Here is a 6,959-nt window from a genome sequence, read left to right on the forward strand (position 1 = left end):
CTCCGTGTGGTCTTTGGGAACCCTGGACGGAGTTGAGGCGCCAACTCTTAACAATATTATACTTGGCGGTCCTTGAGAATTTGGACGACTGCTTGCACAGAGATTTTGAAACGAAAATGTGTGAGACTCGGTGAGGCAGCCCCGGGCCTGGAGGAAGCTCTCGGAGCAGAAGAGGAGGAGGGCGCGGGGCGAGCCCAGGCCCGGGGTGAGGCTCTCGGGTCTCGGTCCCAGGGCGGTGTCTGGGGCGGGGAAGGTGGCTGTTGGGGACTCCCACCTCCCCCAGTGGCACCTCTCCCTGCAAGACCTGTGTCAGGCCCTCCCGCCTGGACGCTGGCGGCTCCGCCCAGTTCCCTCTCCCCGCGGCCCGAGGGCGCCAAGCAGCCGGTCAGCGTCCCCGGGCTCCGGGCACCGCGTCTCCACCCGCCCCGCCGGGGCGCCCAGCGTCTCGGCCGGGTGGCGAGGACCATGGGGCCCCCGCTCCTCCTGCGGCTGCTCTTGGGGCGCTGGCCCCGACGGAGGCCTGGGCGGGTGAGTGGGGTCGGGAGGGAAACCAACGCTGAGGAGGGGGGGCAAGGGGATCCCCCGGTGGCGGCGGCGCTGGACCCCGTAAAGGGTCGGTTCCCCGTCGCCCCCGTTGTCCCCCCTCAGCCCGACCTGTCCCGGTCCTTCCCCGGCCCTCCCCGCCCCGCCGCCTCTTGCCCCGGAGTCTCGGCCCTTCCAGCCCCGCCGCCCCGGAACAATTTAGCCCACCCCTCGCCCCCTCCCCGGGGCCGGGACCCGCGCGGGAGGAGGCTCAGCCCGGGTCTCCCCTGCGCCCCCAGGCTCCCACTCCCTGAGGTATTTCTACACCGCCATGTCCCGGCCCGGCCCCGGGGAGCCCCGCTTTCTCATGGTGGGCTACGTGGACGACACGCAGATCCTGCGGTTCGACAGCGACGCGGCGGGGCCAAGGGTGGAGCTGCGGGCGCCCTGGATGGAGCGGGAGGGGCCGGAGTACTGGGAGGGGGAGACGCGGGACATAAAGGCCAGGGCTCAGCGGTTCCGAGAGGACGTGCTCTACCTGCTCGGCCGCTACAACCGGAGCGAGGCGGGTGAGCGCCGGGCCGAGGCGCGACCCCATCCCGCGGGCGGGCGGGGAACCCCAGACCCCGCGTCGGAGCCGCCCCTGAGGCAGGTGGGCCCGCCCTGGCCCGCCCCGGGAAGAGCCCGCGGGGCTTTGCTCCCTGCGGTCAGTTTCGGTTTATTCCGGGGGCGGGGGGGGGGGGGACGGCGAGGCTGAAGCGGGGTGACGCGGACAGGGACAGGGTCTCACACCTTCCAGAACTTGTACGGCTGCGACGTGGGGCCCGATGGGCACCTCCTCCGCGGGTACAGCCGGCACGCCTACGATGGCGCAGATTACCTGACCCTGAGCGAGGACCTGCGCTCCTGGACCGCGGCGGATGAAGCTGATGAGGTGGCTCAGATCACCCGCAGCAAGTGGGAGGCGGGAGGCAGAGGGTTCTGCAGAAACTACTTGCAGGGCACGTGCCTGGAGTCGCTTCTCAGATTCCTGGAAAACGGGAGGGAGACGCTGCAGCGCTCAGGTAAGAGGGACCTTGCAAGGCCTCCGTGGCTTCAGATCTCCCTCAGGCTGACACCCCAGGAGAAAATAGAGTCATGGTCAGAACACAGACCTCTTTCCGGGGCCTCCCTGGAGGTGCAAGGGGTTAAGCACAGCACCATGTAGATACTGGCAGCCTCTGCAGCATGAGTTCTATTCCTGGCTGGCCAGGAAGGTGACCCACATGGCGCAGCAGACCTCTCCTGTCTCACCTGCTGCTCCCCTCAGCAGTGTATTTCAGTCAATCCGCCTGTTGTCCTCTCGCCTCCCCACCCCCCATCTCTGGCCTGTACCCCAGGTCTTGTATGCATAAATAAATACATCTTAAAAACAAAAAACACAGACCTCTATTTGGTCAGAGAGGGAAGAGACCTCCTGGGTTTCCTGTTCTGTGCTAGAAAGACTCTCCACAGGGCCCTACTTTTTCTGAAGGGATGTTAAGGAATCCAGTCTCTCCTGAGCTGGAGGGGAGGCCATCCCTGACATCACCCTTCATTGGATCACTTTGACCTGGCAGCCATCTTGGGGACCCAGTTTCTCACTATGTCTTGTTTTTGGTCTAATGAACATTTTTCAGATCTGGCTCCTGCTTTTTTGAGTCCCCATGTCAGGAGCATAAGTCTGTGTTCTCCTCCTTAGAGACCTGCATCTTCCTACCCTGAGCTCTTATCCTGATTTACCCATTCTAAGAAACAGATTATCCCAGACTCTCCAGATCAGGAGGGCTTATAGGTTTTGTGCTTCCTCTTCCAAACCCATCCCATTCTGAGGTTGGTCACATGAGGCTGCTTCAGTCTCAGTGAAGGAAAAACCCAAAGTGTAATTGTTCTGACCCTTCTCCTCAGATCCCCCAAGGACACATGTGACTCACCACCCCACCTCTGAGCATAAGGTCACCCTGAGGTGCTGGGCCCTGGGCTTCTACCCTGCGGACATCACCCTGACCTGGCAGTGTGATGGGGAGGATCTGACCCAGGAGACAGAGCTGGTGGAGACCAGGCCTGGGGGAGATGGAACCTTCCAGAAGTGGGCGGCTGTGGTGGTGCCTTCTGGAGAGGAGCAGAGATACACGTGCCATGTACAGCATGAGGGACTGCTGGAGCCCCAAGTCCTGACTTGGGGTAAGGAGGGAACTTGGGAACAGAGCATCTCAGGGACATCAGGAGCCCTTCTGGAGACATTTAGAGGGACAAGGTGAGGCCTGGGGGTCAGAGTCTCACCTTCCCTTCCCTTCCAGTGCCCCCTCCTCAGTCCTCCATCCCCACCGTGGGCATCATTGCTGGCCTGGTTCTCTTTGGAGCTGTGCTCAGTGGCGCTGTGGTGGTTGCAGCTGTGATGTGGAAAAAGAAATACTCAGGTAAGGCCTCCCAGTGGTGCTGTGGGTTGAGCACAACTCTATGAAGCTGTCCGCAGCATCTGCAGTGCGGGTTCCATTCCTGGCCAGCCAGGGAGATTCCCACATGGCATAGCAGACCTCTCCTGTCGCATCTGCTGCTCCCCTCAGCAGTGTATTTTGGTCCTTCTACCTGTTCTGCTCCCCACTCTGTCTGTGCTGAATCCTCTCACCCTCCTGCGCATCTGGCTAGTACCCCAGCTCTTGTATAAAAATAAATAAATCTTAGGCCTCCCCTGGTGGCAGAGGTGGTTGAGCGCCACGCTGTGAAGCTGTCTGCAGACTCTGAAGTATGGGTTCGATCCCGGCCCGCTGACAAGGGTCCCACATGGCGCAGCAGACCTCTCCTGTCACACCCGCTGCTCCCCTCATCATGTATTTCGTCAATCTGCCTGTTCTGTTTCCCGCTCTGCCTCTGGTGAATACTCTCACCTTCCCGCGCATCTGGCCTATACCCCAGTTCTTGTATAAATAAATAAATCTTCAAAAATAAATAAATCTTTAAAAAAAATACTCAAGAAGGAAGTGGGTGGGGGTCTTGTCTACTGGGGGCTTTCAAATCCCAGGTAGAACTTGCCTTACTTGGTAATTGGAAGTACCATCTATATACTGTGTTGCTCAGTCTGGAGCTAATTGCTACTCCTCAGTCTTTTGTAAATCATTTATAAAAATAAATCACCAGGGCCTCCCCGGTGGTGCAGCCGTTGAGCTGCAGTGCCATTTCGATCCCCGGCTGCTCCCCGGCCACCAGAGGAGGGTCCCACATGGCGCGCAGACCTCTCCTGCCGCCCGCTGCTCCCCTCAGCAGTGTACTTCGGTCCTTCTGCCTGCTCTGCTCCCCGCTCTGGCTCTGGTGAATTCTCTCACCCTCCCACGATTCTGACTATACCCAGTGCTTGTATAAATAAATAAATAAAAATTTAAAAAAAAAAAGAGTTTAAAAAAAATAATAAATCACCACTTGTTCACCTTGATCATTCTTGCCAGAGTCTAGCTCTGGTGAACAGGGTTGAGAGAGGAATCTGATTGCACCAAGGAAGTAAAGAAATGACAGACACAAAATAGAGTTTAAGAGAAGCAGGACCCGGGGGACACAAGGCCCCTCATTCATGTTGGAGTGTCCCGAGTGCCTGGTGCAACTCATTTTTATTGCTACAAACCGCCCCCTCCCTCCTGGTTAGTTACTAGGCAATGAGCATTCTCTTGGCATTTAGCCTTGTCCAGGCGCACATTCACGGCCAAGGTTCTGCGCTATCAGGTTATTCTGTTTCTTTTCTAATCTAGTTTGTCCCCCAGACATAGTTTCGCAGACACAAGAAAGAATATCCTGGTCTGTACAAGGGCCAGTCTTTGGACCCGTGCTGACCCGTCTTCCAGCCATGACCCTGATGTTTTCCTTGTCTCAGCACTTTATGCCTTAGGGGGTCTCCAGCAGTTCTGGTCATGGGATCCTGATTCCCAGCAGGAAAGGTCCCTGCTGAAGACAGACTCCAGGAGGTGGTTGCGCTAGTCACCCCTCATCTCCTTCCTTCATATCTCCTGGTCCTGCCTGGGGTTCTCAGGCACAGTTTTGGAAACTTCCCTGTGACCCAGGGAATTCATTTAGGATTTCATGGCCTGACTCATTTGTGGTCTTATAGGATGTTTCTTCCCACAGGTGGACAAGGAGGAAGCTACACTCAGGCTGCAGGTAAGTGCTCATCAGGGGTTTGGTCCTTGAGCCCCTGGGGACAGTGTAGATGGAGCCCAGGGGGGAGTCACCCACATTAGTCCCTCCTGTGGTCTCATCTCTCATGGCTCTGACCATGTTCTGTTTTGTTCTCCCCCAGGCAACGACAGTTCCCAGGGCTCTGATGTGTCTCTCTCAGCCCCTAAAGGTGAGACCCTGGAGACCTGCGGTGGGAGGGACTGGGCCAGAGAGGATGGGACCAAGTGATGGGGAAGCTGTGAGGGGTCATTCTGAGGATGCGGTGGACTATGGAGAAGGTCAACACTTCCTAACTTTGTTCATGATCATTTTCCTTCACAGTGTGAGCCAGCTGCCTTTTGGGGACTGAGTGATGCAGGATTTCTTCTCATCTTCATTTTGTGACTTCAACATCTGCTGCAGACAGGACAGCTGATGAAATTCTCTGCCATTAATGAAGACTCTAAATGAATTCGCAATGGGGGGAGGCTGCGAGAGTGCCGTTAAGAGCAGCTCAGCCTCTCACTCTTCCAGCCCAAGCTTTTATTAAAGACATGAACAAAGGAACAAGAAAATAGCACACAATTGTGTTTGTGTTCATACAGATTATTAAGTTACTGCTGGAACAAGCTTTCCTGATTAGCAGGGAACATGCACACAAGCCAGCCCATCCTTAGAGAACAGGAGTCAGTTCTGGGAAGAAGTTCTGTTTGTGGAACTTCTAACATCCTGGAACTCTGTGTGCAGAGTAAACTGGTGCTCTTCAAATACTCCAGCTCCCTTTGGGCAGCAGACTCCCATAATATCCCCCTTTTTATTTTTAAAGCAAAGTATAACTAGCTTTGGGCCTTCCCTGGTGGTGCAGCGGTTAAGCGCTGGGCTGCGAGGCTGCCCACAGCTTCTGCAGTGCCGGATCAATCCCTGCCCCAGGCGAGGGTCCCACGTGGTGCAGCAGACCTCTCCTCTGCAACAATGTATTGCTGCTGTGCCCGTCGTTCCTTTAGCAGTGTATTTCGTCAGTCTGCCTGCTCTGTTCCTCACTCTGGCTCTGGTGAATTCTCTCACCCTCCCGCACTTCTGACTGTACCCCATGCTTGTATAAATAAATAAATAAATTTTTTTTAAAAAAAGTATAATTAGTTTTGGCATAGCCTGTATGACTCTTTTGGTGTGTTTTTTTGTTTGTTTTTTTGTTTGTTCATTTTTTAAAGATTTTATTTATTTGTTTATTTATGCAAGAACCGGGGTATAGGCCAGATGCGCAGGAGGGTGAAAGGATTCACCAGAGACAGAATGGGGAACAGAACAGGCAGACTGATGAAATACACTGCTGAGGGGAGCAGCGGGCGTGACAGGAGAGGTCTGCCGCCCCATGTGGGACCCTCCCCCGCCGGCGGGGATCAAACTGGCACAGCAGATGCTGTGGACAGCTTCATAGCATAGCGCTCGACCCCTTGCACCACCAGGGGAGGCCCTGGTGTGGTGTTTTAAGTGATGCAGCAGCTCCTTTTAAATATGATAAAAGGGTCACTTGTCACGGATCCTGGAGCTCACCTGGAACCCATGTGGCTACCAGCTGTTTTAGTATTAAGAATGTGATATTTAGACTAGATTCCCAATACATCCAATTAATACATTGTTGCAGATAAGAGTCACTACAAGTAACACGATACATGGAATAGGATGCATTATAACTAACATGAACATTTCCTGACAACATATGGATTAAGCACACAGGCAGAATCAAAAATTTTCTATTTTGAAGTTCATGTTCATATGAGTTTGGGTTCCTTTTTCAGGATGCTGTAAGCCTCCCTCACATGTAGGGGTCATTGTACCAGACCCAGCTTTTAGATGGAGTTATGCATAGGCCCGTATCTTAGACTTTACTGTTCCCCAAGTTCTCCTGGTTTCAGATTTTCTCAGTCCCACCAGAGAGAGCATGGCACCAGAGCAGCCTCCAGGGTAGGGGGCAGCTTCAGAGTCTATCCGGCTACTTCCTGCTGGGAGGGGGCGGAGTAGGGCAGGGCAGTGGTGTCCTGTCTGAGCAGGTCTGTCCAGGGGGCCAGTACATAGTGGACTGGAGATACCTGCAAGCTGAAGGTTTGTAGCTTTTAACCTGCAGGAGACAAAACTAACCAAGAGGTTCAGAATGCACAGGACAAAGAGAAGGCAAGCAGGAGTATGGCAAGGGACCAAGCAGGCTGGGAGTGAATTTTGGAGGGTCCTAAAAGGCGAAAAGAAACCATGAGTCTGGATATAAGGGAATACAAAAA

At 54.8% G+C, this 6,959-nt stretch overlaps 1 pseudogene; it reads left to right on the forward strand.

Annotated features, from left to right (window-relative positions):
- The first annotated feature begins 424 nt into the window (after positions 1 to 424).
- On the forward strand, positions 425 to 5,781 carry LOC119252029 (class I histocompatibility antigen, Gogo-OKO alpha chain-like; annotated as a pseudogene).
- The last annotated feature ends 1,178 nt before the right edge of the window (positions 5,782 to 6,959 follow it).

The sequence above is a fragment of the Talpa occidentalis genome, unplaced genomic scaffold (genome assembly GCF_014898055.3).
Source record: "Talpa occidentalis isolate TD23 unplaced genomic scaffold, MPIMG_talOcc4v2.1 talOcc4.2, whole genome shotgun sequence".
NCBI classification, from domain to species: domain Eukaryota; kingdom Metazoa; phylum Chordata; class Mammalia; order Eulipotyphla; family Talpidae; genus Talpa; species Talpa occidentalis.